This window comes from Podarcis filfolensis (genome assembly GCF_964270895.1).
Source record: "Podarcis filfolensis genome assembly, chromosome: 11".
In the NCBI taxonomy this organism is placed as follows: domain Eukaryota; kingdom Metazoa; phylum Chordata; class Lepidosauria; order Squamata; family Lacertidae; genus Podarcis; species Podarcis filfolensis.
Window position 1 is genome coordinate 5796911 of NC_139613.1, and position 16222 is coordinate 5813132.

Consider the following 16222-nt stretch of genomic DNA (forward strand, 5'->3'; position numbering starts at 1 on the left):
GTGGTGCTTCAGGTTAAGAACAGTTTCAGGTTAAGAACGGACCTCCAGAACGAATTAAGTACTTAACCCGAGGTACTACTGTATATAGATAAGCAGCACAATCCCCTTCCCTCCCACTCCTTCAAAAGTCCAGGGTTGTTTCTCCAAACATAGAGGAGTTAATTTTCTCTATGCAGAGCCAGGGTTGGAGTGTGGCATTGCAAATGGGTGATACTTTTTTGATAATACTTTCCAAAAAGCACTACAGCATTAGGAAATTAATTTCTGCTCACCTTCTAAGGCAAGTGGCAGGGGGGCCACAAGCCCCAGAGATGAATGTTGGATTCAAATGGATTGTCATTTGAATCCAGTGGCCATAGGTGCCTACTCTATGGGGCTGAGGTCACCACACCCACCCCACAAAGTTTGTGGGGATGGGGCTGAGCCTCTTTAATCTTGAAGGGTCAGGCCTTGTTGGGCCTCCTCATGGTGGCACCAAGCCTCACAGGGCCTCATGGCCTCCTCCCGATGTTTGTGATGTCACATGCATGACATCATGCGCACACAACGACACCCCTCCCCAATGTCAGGTGGAACTTGGTGCCTCTGCTGCTGGTCCAGGCCCTACAATCAGGAGCACAAGAAAATAAGCTTGCTCCATCTTCTGTGTGGCAGCCCTTAAGATATTTGAAGATGGCTCTCATATACCCTCTCAGTCTTCTCTTCTCCCGGCTAAACATAAACAACTTCCTCAACCATTCCTCCTAAAGGCTTGGTTTCCAGACCCTTGATCATCCTGGTTGCCCTCCTCTGTGCAGACTTCAGAGAGCTCTTAGTAGAGTTCCCAAGGTGGGCAAGCGAGATAGCAACCTCTCTGGAGGAACAAGAGAGACAACGGGTTGCAAAGCCCTGGAACAGAATTAAGACTTGAAAATTACAGTCCTAACTCGATTTGACAACATCGGAGAGATGTGAACTTGTCATTAGACCCATCAGTCACTCTGCATCTCCTCCCCCCCCCCCCACCCCAGCAACAACAACTCCTGGGATCTGAGCTTTATGACTGTTATACACACAGCTCCTTTAGAAGCAGTCATAATGAAAAGATGCCAAGCTAAGCCAAAAAAACAAAAAAAGAACTCTGAATCTGCCAAGGGCATCCTTCAGTCAGACCCACACCTGGTCCTCTAGGCAAGGCTTGAGGATGTTCCAACATCCTGCATTTTTCTCCAAAACAAATGAGGGGAATAATTTAAAAATAAGGGGAAAGGAGAGGGAGGGAGGGAAAGATTTGAATTTCCAAATGTGGCACTCAGTTCAGAAAGCTTTCTTTGAGAGAGGAGAAAAAAAATCAGAACAAAAGGAAGAAAACTTTTTCTCCCTCGGTGGCAGAGCTGATGAATATTTCTTTCCTTTGGCGAAAAAGAGGGGGGGGGGATATCCTGATGAACTGACATTTCAGGTTCATACAAACAAATCCCCTCTAGGATGAATTTATTAGCTGGATCATGATTAATCTCAGACTCGGACCTTACAGCTCTGCCTCTTTCTGTCATATATATATATATATATATATATATATATATATATATATATGAAGTGAGCACCCTTCTACAACCACGCTCCTGCATTCTCTTGCTTTGCAAGATGGTGTAGTTAAAATAATTATGATAAAATCTATTAACTGCTCATTACTTTGGGTGAGTCGGGGAGGGTGGGAGTGGGAGAGCAGCACCGAATCCGAGCTCACATCTGCTGCATCCATTGATTCTGAAGTGTTGACTGACAGTTTCCAACTGCCTAAGTAGGTTATAACAAGCTAGCTCCAGGCTGCAAAAGGCAGCAGAGTGCAAAGCAGAGAAGCAGTGGCCTCCGAACTTGTCTTAAGCCCGGAGAAAGGGGGGAAAAATGTGGTGTGTGTGTATGTGAAAATGAAAGAAGGGAGCAGTTGGAGGGAGAGGGGGTTAGAGAGGATGATTAAACCTCTCGTCACTAACTTCCATCTCCCGTTCCTCGTGTTGTGTAGCTGTGGCTTTTTAATTGATTTGCTGGTTCTCTTTCCGTTTACATTTCACCTTCGGGGGACAGCAGAGAAAATGATCTCGCAGACAGTAATAAAATTATTATTCACCTAATCATTCACAAACAAGTGTTGTTGGTTTGGGGTTGTTGTTTAAATATGTCTTGCACATAAGCCGCGGCCCAGGCTCGGAAAGGGATGAATGCTTTTTGAACAGCACATGACAGCAGATGTCAAGAGAGCGGCAAGGTAAAATGTGTGTGTGTGTGTGTGTGTGTGGAGGAGGAGGAGGAGGAGGAGGAGGAGGAGGAGAAATTAGCTTGGTACACATTTTTAAAGTGAACTAGCCTAATTTGCCAAGCCTGGGTTATATGTGGATTGGATTGCAGCTATACAATAGCACACATCTCCAAATTTCAATTTGAAAACTACGCAGAAATATGTGCATTTTATTGAGGGCAAGCTAAATATTGAGGGTAAGATTCACCTAAAAAATATTGTCAGGGGAAGACCTTTAGAAGAACTTCAACTTGTGTGCATGGCTTCCCATCCTCTTCCCCCTGTGCACTCTCTCAAATTGGCTTGAGGGGGGATTAAAAAACAAAACAGAACATTGGAATAGAATGCAGCAGAAGGAGGATGGGCAAGCTGAAATGTTTGTCCTGATTGGACGTTAAATAAAGGTCAACATTTTTATTTTTACTTATTAATTGCTTTGTTCACTTTTTTCTTGCCAAAGGCAACTCAAAATGAATTACAAGCAAAACAAACAAACCCTGCATAGATACATTAAAAAAAATAAAAATAAAATCCACTACAATTATACATTAAAAATACTTTTTAAACACCTCACCAACTCTAAGAGGCCACAGATAGAGGATGAAGATAGATCTGAAAGAGGAAAGATTTTGCCTGAGGCCTAGAGTTTTGTAAGGAAGGTGCCAGGCAAGACTCCCCGTGAAGAGCATTCCACAAATGGGGAGCCACCACGGAAAAGGCCCATCGCAAGTTGCCACCCGGCAGACCTCCCATGGAGGGAACACATGAAGTAGGGCCTCAGATGATTTTCAAAGAATCTGGGTAGATTCATATGGGGAGGGGCTGTCCTTGAGTTGGGCAGTCCTGAGCAATTCGTAGGTAAAAACCAGCACTTTGAATTGGGCCCGGAAACTAATTGGTAGCCAGTGCAGTCAGACCAGTTTCTGAACTGTCTTCAGAAGCACACCTTTGTATAACATGTTGCAGTAAGATAATCTAGAGCAGGCATAGACAAAATTGGCCCTCCAGATGTTTTGGGACTACATTTCCCTTCATCCCTGACCACTGGTCCTGTTAGACCACTGGACCATGGGAGTGGTAGTCCTAAAACATCTGGAGGGCCCAGTTTGCCTATGCCTGATCCACTGGCTATCCTTAACTTTTGCAGCTGGGCCACCAGCCAAAGCTGATAGAAGGCATTCCATGCCACCAAGCCCACCTGACCCTCAATCAACAGCAATGGATGCAGAAGTCTCTCCAGGCTGCATACTCACTCCTTCAGAAGGAATTTAACCAAATCACGAGCTGGTCACTGCCCATCCATCTGGTCTAGGGAACCACCCATTAATAGTTCCTCAGTCTTATCTGGGTGGAGTTTCAGTTTATTGGCACTCATCCAGTCTAAATGTCAACTGTTACCACAATTGCCAACTTGATTAAAATATGGGGGTTACACACACACACCACTTGAATGGCAATGGTCATCAACTTGAGGGAGCACCACCTCAAATATTTTTTTTTTTGGGGGGGCTGTAGGGACCCCAGCCCCTAGGAGTCAACTCCTATGACTGCAGGTGTAAAGGAGAAGTAGACCTATGTGTCATCAGCATATTGCTGTGAACATACTCCAAAACGCTGGATGAGCCGTCTTAGTCATTTCATGTAGGTGTTAAACATTTAGATCTCCTTAAATGTTTTCTGGGGGGAGGGGTTGGATGAAAGAGAATACAAAAATTTGCATTTTAAGGAAATAATGTGTGCAAAATGTGTACTTTGGGAGAAAGAATATACCATATAAATGCATTTTGTGTGTGTGTTTAAATCTGCGGGGAGGAAAGTAGCAGGGAATAGAATGGAGCACAGGTGCACTGGTGGAGGAAAGAGGGCAGAGTGAGCGCACTGCCCCTGGCACCATCGGGGAAGGGGGTACCATAGCGGCTGCCCCCCCCGGACACGCGCCACGCACCCCCCTACCGCGCCGGGTGCCATGCCCCCAGGAGGCACACCATGCCCCCGGGCAGCATGCCACGCCCCTGCCAACGGCATGCCATGCCCTGGGACGCACGCCAGCCATGCCCCTGCCTGCTCTCCACCCCTGGTGCCAGAGCATACAGCTTCGCCACTGCACAGGTGAAACTGACATGAAATGGGAATAGACTGATCCATTCATCCCTGATGTAGATACAGCAATTTAGACATAGCAAACAGAATGGGCAACAGGCTTCCTCAACCTCGGCCCTCCAGATGTTTTTGGCCTCCAACTCCCATGATCCCTAGCTAGCAGGATCAGGGGTCAGGGATGATGGGAACTGTAGTCTCAGAACACCTGGAGGGCCGAGGATGAGGAAGTCTGGTCTAACCTCTTGTAAATCCCACTGATTTCAGTTGAAGAAAATGCCTAAGTCTGCAATCCTATAACCGCTTCTCTTGTGAGTGTGTTGCTGTTGTGGGCAGAGACAACCCATTCCCCCTCTAAAACATTCACACATCGGTGCATGTGTGTATGTGCTTCACAGTGATCTTCCCCATGTGTCTTTGTTTTCCATTCATGGAAGAATATTGACATTGCAACAGCAGTAATGAAACTGGGGCACAGATAGATAAGAAAGGCCTTTCCTTTTGAAATGCGCTTCTCCGCTTAAATGGAGGGTTTATTCCCATGAGGCTGTAGGGAAACCATATGCAAGTTCCTGATGTTCTGCCGCAAAGACTTGAAGGGGTAAGTTTCTGTTATTTCCACAAGCCTGGAACTTTATACAAAGCAAACACAGCTTTGCAAATGACACAGACATTTATTTTCATCTCCCCGCTCCTCTTTGGCCAAAGGACTGAATATTTCTCATCACTAGGAATGTTCCAAAGAAAGGCCGCTTGCTGCCTTGGCGGCCACAGAGATTACATAGAGGAATAGAGCAATTCAGCAGCATAGAGTTGCTCAACAGTGGAAGAAACTCCTTTGGGAGGTTGTGCAGTCTCCTTCCTTGGGGACCTTTAAGCAAATGTTGGGTGGTCTTCTGTCATGGATGCTTTAGTTGAGATTCCTGCACTGCAAGGGTTTGGACTAGATGACCCAACTCTACAATTCCATGATTCTAGATAGCCCATGACCCTCTTCCTCAAGTGAATAACTTGATGCCCATGTAAGTCCATAAGCCAGACTTGAAAGCAAAATCAGACTGTTGGGTTCTTGTTTCCATCCAGCTGGAACCCAGTGGCAGGGACAGCCCAAGGCCATAGCTGTCAACGTTTCCCTTTTTTAAAGGGAAATTCCCTTATTCTGAATAGGATTCCTTGCAAGAAAAGGGAAAAGTTGACAGCTATGCTCAAGGCATTTGCCTGCCTGAGGTTCAGGACAAGGTGGTATCACATGCAGAAGCTGACTGGATTAGCAGTTGAAACTTATTTCAGCACTGGTGATGATGGGACAGCGTCTCTAACCAAACACAGAGCAGGGCATGTTGCATCAGAAAGAAATGGCTCAGGTTGAATATCCAGGGGCTACCACCATTAGCTGAAGTGATTACCTTCATCTTCATAATAGTAAGCCCAGGCTTGTTCGTTTATGGATATATATTCAGCCTCAACTGGACTAGACATTTATGGCTGTATTAAAGCAGTATATAGATGTTATGAAGTAAAATATATATATGAATAAATAAATACCACTTTAAACAGTCAAGAGTTCTATGGCTGTAGCTCTGTGAGAGGAAGGGGGAGCATCTAACAGCTCTCAGAAATCTTAACAAACTACATCTTCCAGGATTCTTTGGGAGAAGCCATGAGCGTATTTGCAGGACCCTTTTGCTACAATTTCCAGAGTAGTTTAACATTCAATCCCTCTTCCACTGGAATTCCGGGAATTGTAGCTCTGTGAGGTGCATAGGTATCTCTTAGCCACTCTCAGATACTTAAAAAAACCTACAGTTCCCAGTATTCTTTAGGGTAAGCCATAACTGTTTGAAGTGGAATGATACTGCTTTACATGTACAGTAATATCTCTGGTTATGAACCGCCCTCCTTGTGAATGCTTCGGGTTACGAACTCTGCTAACCCAGAAGTAGTTGCTCCAGGTTGGAACCTTTGCCCTGGGATGCGAGTGGAAATTGCACGCTGGACGCGCACACGCAGCAGGAGGCCCCATTAGCGAAAGTGCATCTCAGGTTAAGAATGGTTTAGAGTTGAGAGTGGACCCCCGGAACGAATTAAGTTCGTAACCAGAGGTACCACCTCTGGAGGTCTCCACCCCCATCGTTCTGCCTGGATGCTGAGGTCCAGCGCCGAGGTCCTTCTGGCGGTTCCCTCATTGTGAGAAGCAAAGGTACAGGGAACCAGGCAGAGGGCCTTCTTGGTAGTGGCGCCCGCCCTGTGGAACGCCCTCCCATCAGATGTCAAAGTGATAAACAACTACCTGACATTCAGAAGACATCTTAAGGCAGCCATGTTCAGGGAAGTTTTAAATGTGTGACATTTTAGTGTATTTTTGGTCTCTGTGGAAGCCTCCCAGAGTGGCTGGGGAAACCCAGCCAGATGGGCGGGGTACAAATAAATTATTATTATTATTATTATTATTATTATTATTATTATTATTATTACCACTGTATAGTGCAGATGGGGTTCATCCATGAATTTTTCTAAACCTCTTTTTAAAGCCATTTTGGTTAGTAGTAATTTCTACAGTTTAACTAGGGTCTTTTTCCTATCTGTGTCTTACCTCTAAGTTCCACCTCTGACCACATAAGTATCCCTTGTGTGAAATCCTTCCATAATGCACTCTTGGACCCAGTAACCATCATTGCAACAGGTTTCCATAGCGCTGCATGTTTCCTCTTCGTAGAATTCCCCACATCGAGGCCACAACATAAATAAGTAAATATTGTTTCTTCCCAGGTCCCTCCGCCACCACTCCCACTCCCTAATGAACAGATCATTCATTATGAGAAAACTTGTGCATATGGGCCATTTAAATTGTCTTCACTTGATATTATGAGAAATATCATTCTTAATTCATTTGGCATTTTATTATTTTAGTTCTCCAAAAATAAATGAATTCTGAAAGGTTACTGGAGATGTTCTTATCAGACATCTTATCTGGCAATGAGCGGAGGGAGGGGGGGTGAATGGCTATGTACATTGCAAACTCTAATCTAAATGTGTCATTAGATTGCGAACAAGTTGTTAATGTCGTCCTTGAAAGCAACCTTGTACCGAAGATATGTAGAAGGTGGCATCACTGCCGTTCAGCGGAGCTGGCTCCCCAGCTCTCTCGTCCTCCATCTATTTTATGGTGAAATGTATCATTTATAGTGGCTCCTGTTCAAATGAAGCTAAGGATAGGGGAAAGAGCGCTGAGCAAACTTCTGCAAGGGAAATGGCAGGTGGACGAGGGCAGCCAAAGTGAGCAGGAGGATGGAGAGGCTCCCCTACGAGGAAAAAGCCTCTGGGACTTTTTAGTTTACATAAAAGGTAAGAGGTGACATGATAGAAAGGTTTTCCCCCTTCTCTCATAACACCAGAGATCGTGGACATCTAAGCAAGCTGAATGTAGGAAGATTTAGGAAGATTTTAGATGAAGGAAAGTATTTATTTATACAGCACACAGTTAAACTAGGGAACCCGCTTCCACAGGAGTTTCCTGAAGACATCTGGTTGGCCAATGTGAGAACAAGATGGGGGACTATATGGGCCAGTGGCCTGACCAGCAGAGGTGCTTATTATGTTTTTAGCAATCTATTTTCAGAACAGGGTAGGGAACCTGTGGCTCTTCATATATTGCTATGGAGAAGTACGTACAGTGGTATCTCGGGTTAAGAACTTAATTCGTTCTGGAGGTCCGTTCTTAACCTGAAACTGTTCTTAACCTGAAGCACCACTTTAGCTAATGGGGCCTCCTGCTGCCACCATGCCGCCACTGTGCGATTTCTGTTCTCATCCTGAAGCAAACTTTTTTTAACCCAAGGTACTATTTCTGGGTTACCGGAGTCTGTAACCTGAAGCGTCTGTAACCTGAAGCGTCTGTAACCTGAGGTATCACTGTACATATATTTACCATTTCACAGAACACACCACAATTAAGTGGGCACGAGTTGCAAGAATTTGCTTGCACCCTCGTATTTGCTTACCTCATCATCCTAAAAAAGTTTCTGACCAACAAGCATATCCCAGCCAAAGCTTCTGATATTTCAGCATTCTGAAAGTCCCACACTGCTAGGACTGGCTTTGAAAAACAGCTTGAGGTAAGCCAGGAATGAGACTCCATGGGACCAGAGGTCAAGACCAAAGAATAACTAAGGGTGTTCATGCAGGCTTTTACACAAGCAAGGCTATCAGTGTTTACAGAACCTGGTGTCTCCCTTCACTGTCAGACACAGCAGGTTTCCAAATAGGGTTGCCACCTTGGTTCTGGCAAAATACAGGACAGGGTGGAGCAGGGCAGTTGGTGGGAGGGCATTTTTTATTTTATTTTTCATCTGGTGTGAAGTGACTTCACAGCAATCCATGGCAATCTATTGCAGACTAACAGGATGGTGTTTGTGGAACCTCTCTCTCTCTCTCTCTCACACACACACACACACACACACAGAGAGAGAGAGAGAGAGGGAGAGAGAGAGAGAGAGAAAGAGAGAGAGAGAGAGAGAGAGAGAGAGAGAGAGAGAGAGATGCACATGTGTTTGTAAATCTGTCTGTGCTTGGCTACACAGAGCTTAAATACATTACTTTTCACACATCTTCTCAAACACATGCATTTAGAGAGGATCCTTGACTTGGCAGAGAGAGAGAGAGAGAGAGAGAGAGAGAGAGAGAGAGCGCTGAAATACAGGACAAAACTGTACCAGTACAGGACGTAGCATTTTACACTGAAATAGGAGACAATGCTGTGTTATACAGGGCAAGTGGCAACCCTATTTCCAATAGCAGTTGCTGGAACTCACAGGAGCCAGAAGTGGCTTTAGGGAAGCTGACCGGTTCAGCCACACTGGGCACTCCACGGCAGGCATAGGGCAGCCAACTCCTTGGGGTAGTGGGAACTTTACCTCCCCTAAAATATTTGAGGGGGCCAGTCCCCCCTTCAAGTTGATGGGCACTGCCATTCACCTGGTGTATATGCACTGTGTCATGTGATTGATTATGTGGGGCAGGGCTTACCTGGGCCCTCACAATATTTTATTCAAGTTGGCACCCCTGGAGACACCATAACAATGCTGTAGAACAGAGAGTGAGAGGCGGGGGGTGCCAAATATTAGTGTCACACAGGGCACCACTGAAATTTGAGAGCTCAAAGTCTGTGTGTCGGGGTGGGGAGAGCATTGTTGCACTCAGGTCCTGTTTGCGAGCTTCCCATAGGTATTTGTTTGGGCACTATGAGAAATGAACGCTCCACTAGATGGGTAGCTAGTCTGATCCATCAGGTTCCTCTTATATTCTTAAGAATAAACTGGAAGAGGAAGTGTTCCTATACTCTGTCATGTCTTTGAGGATCTAACAGGCAGCCTGGGTGGAGTCAATCCAGGGCCTGAAGGCATTTCACTGAGAATCTGCCACTCCTGAACTGCACACCTCTTTTACCACGCAAAACCAACTTTTCATTCTTTCTCCCCCCCCCTTCATAGTTTCTGATGCAAATTAGGGGAGCATACTCCGTTTGCCAACCCCCACCTCTGCCCCTGACATCCTTGACTTTCAGAAATCAAATGTGAACTCATTTCAAAATACCAGCAGTGTTTGAATTTTAAATTAACCTATTTACAATGAAACTATGCCTGCTGATTGCCATCATCTTCAGGAAAATTAACAGTAACGATCATTGGCGTCATAATGCAATTTCCCCGCAAAAATCACATAGGCTTCATTACTGTTTACATAAATTGTCATAAATACCAATTATAGCAGAACATAAAATGTAATGCTCTCTTTTTTTTAATCATAATCACACAATTGTTCTTCTAATTCATATGCTGGGGGAATAGGGTTTTGATTCAACCTTTGTTGTGAACAAAATGTTTTGCCGGTAGTTCGTTTTGCTCGAAGAATCTGTTGGCTTCTTTTCAAAAAATTATTCTCTCCCTCTTGCCATTCAGATCAGTTAATCTTTGTCCCCTGTTTGCTTCGTCCTCTAATGCACAGAGAAGAACACGCAGGAGATCCTAGGAATAGCAGACAAGGGGAAACATACCGTGTGTGTCCTCTAGACATCGGGCGCTGGGCTGGAGCGCGACGATCATTTCCGGTGGGGATTTACAACATCATTTTGTGCAATTACGTTGCAGACCCCATAAAGGAATAATGCAATAATAAACCTGTTCAAAGGGCAAATTTGTTACACCAATTTCTGTTTCTCCCATAAGTCAGCAGAACAAATAACTGATAAGGGGAATAATGCACTAAATGACTAATTTAATACAGGGGAAGGGGAACATTGCAAAGAGCCACGGTTTAGCCTTTTCACTTAAATTTCCAGTGGGATCTCGGAGCTGGTGCTGAATCTTGCCTAGGGCAAAATGTTCTGGATGCATTCAGAGGTCCTTGCTTGGGGATAGCACCTGAAAAATTTCCAAGTAAGTGACATTCTGAGAGGCATGCGGAATTTACTGGGGAGGAGGCAGACCCCATACTTAGGTTATATAAACTAGGAATAGCCAATATCATGTCCTCCATTTAGGGGAGCAGACCTGGTATAAATGATAGCAAGTGACCAGTGGATTTGGCTCAGCTTTTAAAATCATAGACAGAGAAGGGACTTGAGATCCTCTGTTGCAACTGTATCTATCCAAAGGCAGGGCCTTATGCTCATAGATTCATAGAATTGTAGAGTTGGCAGGAATCTCATCTAAAGCATCCATGACAGAAGGCCATCCAATCTCTGCTTAAAAACCCTCAAGAGACTCCACAACATCCTGAGGGAAACAGTTCCACTGTCAAACAGCTCTTACTGTCAGAAAATTCCAGCCCTTCCCCTACACCAGGGTGCTCTGTATCTGCCCTCTTCTACAAAGAAGAGGGCAGGTCTTGTGCCATGTCTTTCCACTGATATCAGCCCACTCAAGGACAAGGAATTTGAAAGCTTCTCAAGGAATGTCACAATTCTCTGCAGCCTGTGATCTTCTAGAACCTGCGCTGAAAATAGCAGAGTGATGCATTTGCAACTTCAGTAATGCAGAAAACCACATGGGGCTCACCAATGATCTGAGCACTTCCTGTTCCTCCAGGGGGTAAGAAGATCATTGGTCCACAGCAAATGATTTCCTGTATGCAGCCTCGATTGGCCCGATACATACTCTGCAGAAACACCACTCCAGTATTAGAAGAGTAGATGCTGGGGAAGATAAGCTTATACTGCAGCCCCCTCCCATAGTCAAGAGGCTATTTAAATGGCAGGTGGCAGGTCTCTGAAAATTATTAAATTTATATGCCATCTGTCTCTGAGGTGATCTACAGCAAATTTGGGAAGCAAATCTGTTTTGACAGAGGCAGCAAAATGCCAGGGAACACTATAGATTCCTCATAAAGCATATTTGTCTTCAATCTCAAATAGCGCTCTTAAATATTAATTCAATAAGCTGAAGGCTGATGTTGACAATCTGATTCAGAAACCCCACAATTCATCCTTCAGATACTGTAGTTTCATAAACAAGGGAAAGCCCATGTTTCTTTGTCATCATCAGTTCCCTTATCACTCTGGATGCTACACATTTTATTTTACTTTTTTAGACAACGAATGCTTTGGTACATTTCTGTTAATCCTTGTTGGTGTCCACACTTCCATGGTTTTTTAGATTCCTTACCAGAGAGATGATAGAGATAGAGAGATGTATAGATATAGAAAGGTTGCGATCTAAAACCTTAAACGGTTCAGGACCACAATACCCGAAGGACTGCCTCTCTCCATATGAACCTACCTGGACGCTAAGATAATCTTCTGAGGCTCTTCTTCATGTTCCTCCTCCACTAGAGGTCTGGAGGGTGGCAACACAAGAACAGGGCCTTCTCTGCAGTGGCTCCCCATTTGTAGAATGCTCTCCCCAGGAAGGTTCACCTGGTTTATTCATTATACACTTTTAGGTACCAGGCAAAAACATTCCACTTCAACCAGGTCTTTGGTTGAATGACACCCATGCCCTTTTAAAATGTGTTGAGGAGCGGGGCTTATTGAATTGTTCTGGTTGTTGTTGCTGTTGTTGTTGTTAAGCATTTTGTGTTTTTAATTTGTGATTTCATGTTGAGAACCGCCCTGAGACCTGCATACCCTCTGTTGAAAATAGGGACATCCTATTCCATCATCATAATAACAATACAGTGGTACCTTGGCTTAAGAACAGCTTAGTTTATGAACAACTTGGACTAAGAACACTGCAAACCGGGAAGTAGGTGTTTTGGTTTGTGAACTTTGCCTTGGAGTAAGAACATGTTTTGCTTCCTGTTGAGTGTGTTCCATTTGTAAATTGAGTCCCCCGCTGCTATGGGAAAGCACACCTCGGTTTAAGAACGCTTTGGTTTAAGAACGGACTTCCGGAACGGATTAAGTTCATAAACCAAGGTACCACTGTATTATGTTATACGTTGGGCAGCTTCCAACACACATAAAGATATAATAAAACATTAAACATTTAAAAACTTCCCTATACAGGGCTGCCTTCAGATATCTTCTAAATGTTGTGTATTTACTTATCTCATTGACTTGGGGTCACATAACTCCATACCCTACAACATTTCTCCGATGAAAATAGGGACGTCCTAAGAAAAAGCAGGACTTTCTGGGGTTAAATTAGAAACCAAGACAACTTCCGTAAATTTGGGACTGTCCTTGAAAAGTAGGGACACTTGGAGGGTCTGGACCTGTGGCTATAGGATGGTATACAAATTTTATGAAAAATAATAAAATAATAATTAAAGAAGAAGAAGAGGAGGAGTTTGGATTTGATATCCCGCTTTATCACTACCCGAAGGAGTCTCAAAGCGGCTAACATTCTCCTTTCCCTTCCTCCCCAACAAACACTCTGTGAGGTGAGTGGGGCTGAGAGACTTCAGAGAAGTGTGACTGGCCCAAGGTCACCCAGCAGCTGCATGTGGAGCAGCAGGGACCCAAACCCAGTTCACCAGCCTGGTCTGTGCACATTTGTGTGTTGTCTTGAGTGGAGACATCCCTCCATTCAGTTGTGCTGGCTCAGCCAGGCTCCTGTCTCCAATGGAGTGCTGCTTAGGCTCCCCCATCCGCATGTTAAATGTGCATGCAGTTGGAAGTTCTGCCCATGGCATGCCTATTGGCGGAGCTCAGAATGATAGCCTCAGAATGAGATGTTCCGAACGCAGGGAGAGCCCAGGGCCCACTAGATCCCAAGCTCTTGTCACAGCCAGTGCCTGCTGGCATTGAGCCTGATGTGGGACTGCTTCCTGAAGAAGCATGAAACTGGTTTGGGGATTGGTTCCAATCTGCCTGCTCCCTGTTGCCACACCTTCTGTCCCTGTGAATGCCCGGGTTGCAGATAACAGTGGTAGCTCTGTCACTCCGCAGAGCCTCAGCAGAGCGTTTGGACTGCAACCTAAAACAGGCACTCATTGTTATTTTCTGTTTTATTTTATTTGTCCTGCCATTTGGATCCTAGTAGTCCCATAGTCCTTGACCAGAAGTTGAGGACAGTAGTGATAATGATCAACCCGTACAACGAAAAGCAGCTTGATTCAATTCACTTTGGGTCTATTAGCCCAAGGAGCAAGAATCAACAGTGCCATGCAGGGAAGCTTAAAATATAAGAATAAAATAAAATAAACCAATATACCATATTTTTCCATGAATAACACGCCCCCATGTATAAGACGCCCCCTGTTTTTGCAGACTCTAAATTAAGAAAATGGGGGGAGTTTGCCCAGAGTTGTTGAGCCAACAACTATCTTCTGTCCCATCACCGGCTACCACAGCAACAGCCAATCTATACCATCCCTTGTTGCAGCCAACAATAACATGCCCAATAGCCACTGACAATCTCCTACTCACAGCAGCAAACCATCAAACGTCTCCCCTATGCACTATCCATGTATAAGACGACCACAAATTTTAAGAATAATTTTTAAACGCTTAAACCTTGTCTTATACACAGAAAAGTACGGTATTTGGTGAAGTTATAGATGTCCTTCCTGGGGTGTTAAAAGATAGTGATTTTCTTTTAAAAAAATAATAATTAAAAAGTGAGATCAACCAGGATAGAATAATTTTAAAAATTCAACAATGCAGTTTTGTTTTGTTTTTATATTGTTTTACCCGGTTCCAAGTGCTCCAAATTAATAATAAGAAAAGGACAATGACCACAGCAAACAACAAGTTAATTCAATTCACCCTGTGCCATGTCTGCTGCAGTATGTAACTTCCCCCCCCCCCCATGATATTCCTAGTGCAAGAAGCAGGAGTCAACAGGGTCATGCGGAGAAGCTTAAACAATTAAAAACACGAGATATTTGGAAGAGTTATAGATCTCCTTCCCAGAGTTCTGTAAGGTAAAATAACAAGACCCATCAGGAAAGAAGGATTAAAAAAAAATTACAACAGTTAAAAAAAAAATAACTACCAACTTTGGAGGAGAGGATTTATTGGTTGCTCACCTCCAGGGCCCTGGTTTGAATCCCGACCTAACGAGACTGACCAAATGTCACTCTAATTAGATGGCGATAAAAGATCCAGCACGAAATGAATTCTGTGGTCTGAACTCAGCTCCAAGTGGACATTTGTCTTCATTACGACCTCGGCATATGCTTGGCACAGCCTGGACTTCTGTCTTTAAAGAGGCTCATAAGTTAATGAGTAGGAAGCCTGAAACATTTTGCCTGGGGTCTGGACCTCAGGCTTAGAGAACACAGTATGAGAGAGGGAGAGGGAGAGCTCATTGTGCACGATCATTTTTTTTTTCCTGCTGCTGCCACTCCAGATGGGCTTCCTGTAGTTACTTTTTTCATTTAAAATTGCTTGACAAATAGAATAGATTGTCAAGGCAATGGGCAGCCCCATTCACAGACGTGGCTCTGCTGGAACAGGAGCTGCCTGGCTCAGCTCCTTCTCTTGTCTGGTATTGCTCCAGTACGACCAAATAGTTTATGAACCAGAGTCAGGATTCAGGGTGCAGGTGTCTCTAACATCCAGACACAGGGGCCTACTGCTAATTTGAATATGCTCCAGGAATAAATAGATGATAGATGATAGATAGATAGATAGATGATAGATAGATAGATAGATAGATAGATAGATAGATAGATAGATAGATGATAGATAGATAGATAGATGATTGATATAGATAGATAGATAGATAGATAGATAGATAGATGATAGATAGATAGATAGATGATTGATATAGATAGGTAGGTAGGTGATGATAGATTAGATAGATAGATAGATAGATGATAGATAGATAGATAGATAGATAGATGATTGATAGATAGATAGATAGATGATAGATGATAGATAGATAGATAGATAGATAGATAGATAGATAGATGATAGATAGATAGATAGATAGATAGATAGATAGATGATAGATAGATAGATAGATAGATGATAGATAGATAGATGATAGATAGATAGATAGATGATAGATAGATCGATAGATCGATAGATGATAGATGATAGATGATAGATGATAGATTATAGATGATAGATGATAGATAGATGATAGATAGATAGATGATAGATAGATAGATTTAAATGTGAAATAAACAGTTCTAAACAAAGAAAACAGAGTTAAATGTTCTCCAAGTTTGATACTCACCTGAAAAGAATCTGCCCCTTAAAACGTTATTAATTCTTCATTTTCTCCTTCCTATACAGAGTTCACATTCATTGAATTCCAAGTTTCCATTGTTTCCTTGTGCTTTGACAATCATTCCCCCTCCGACTTGCTTCATTCTACTTCAATTTATTCAAGACAACCAGTGATCATGTGCTGGATACGTTGACATCAAAAAAATAATAATCATGCAGCCTGCTGC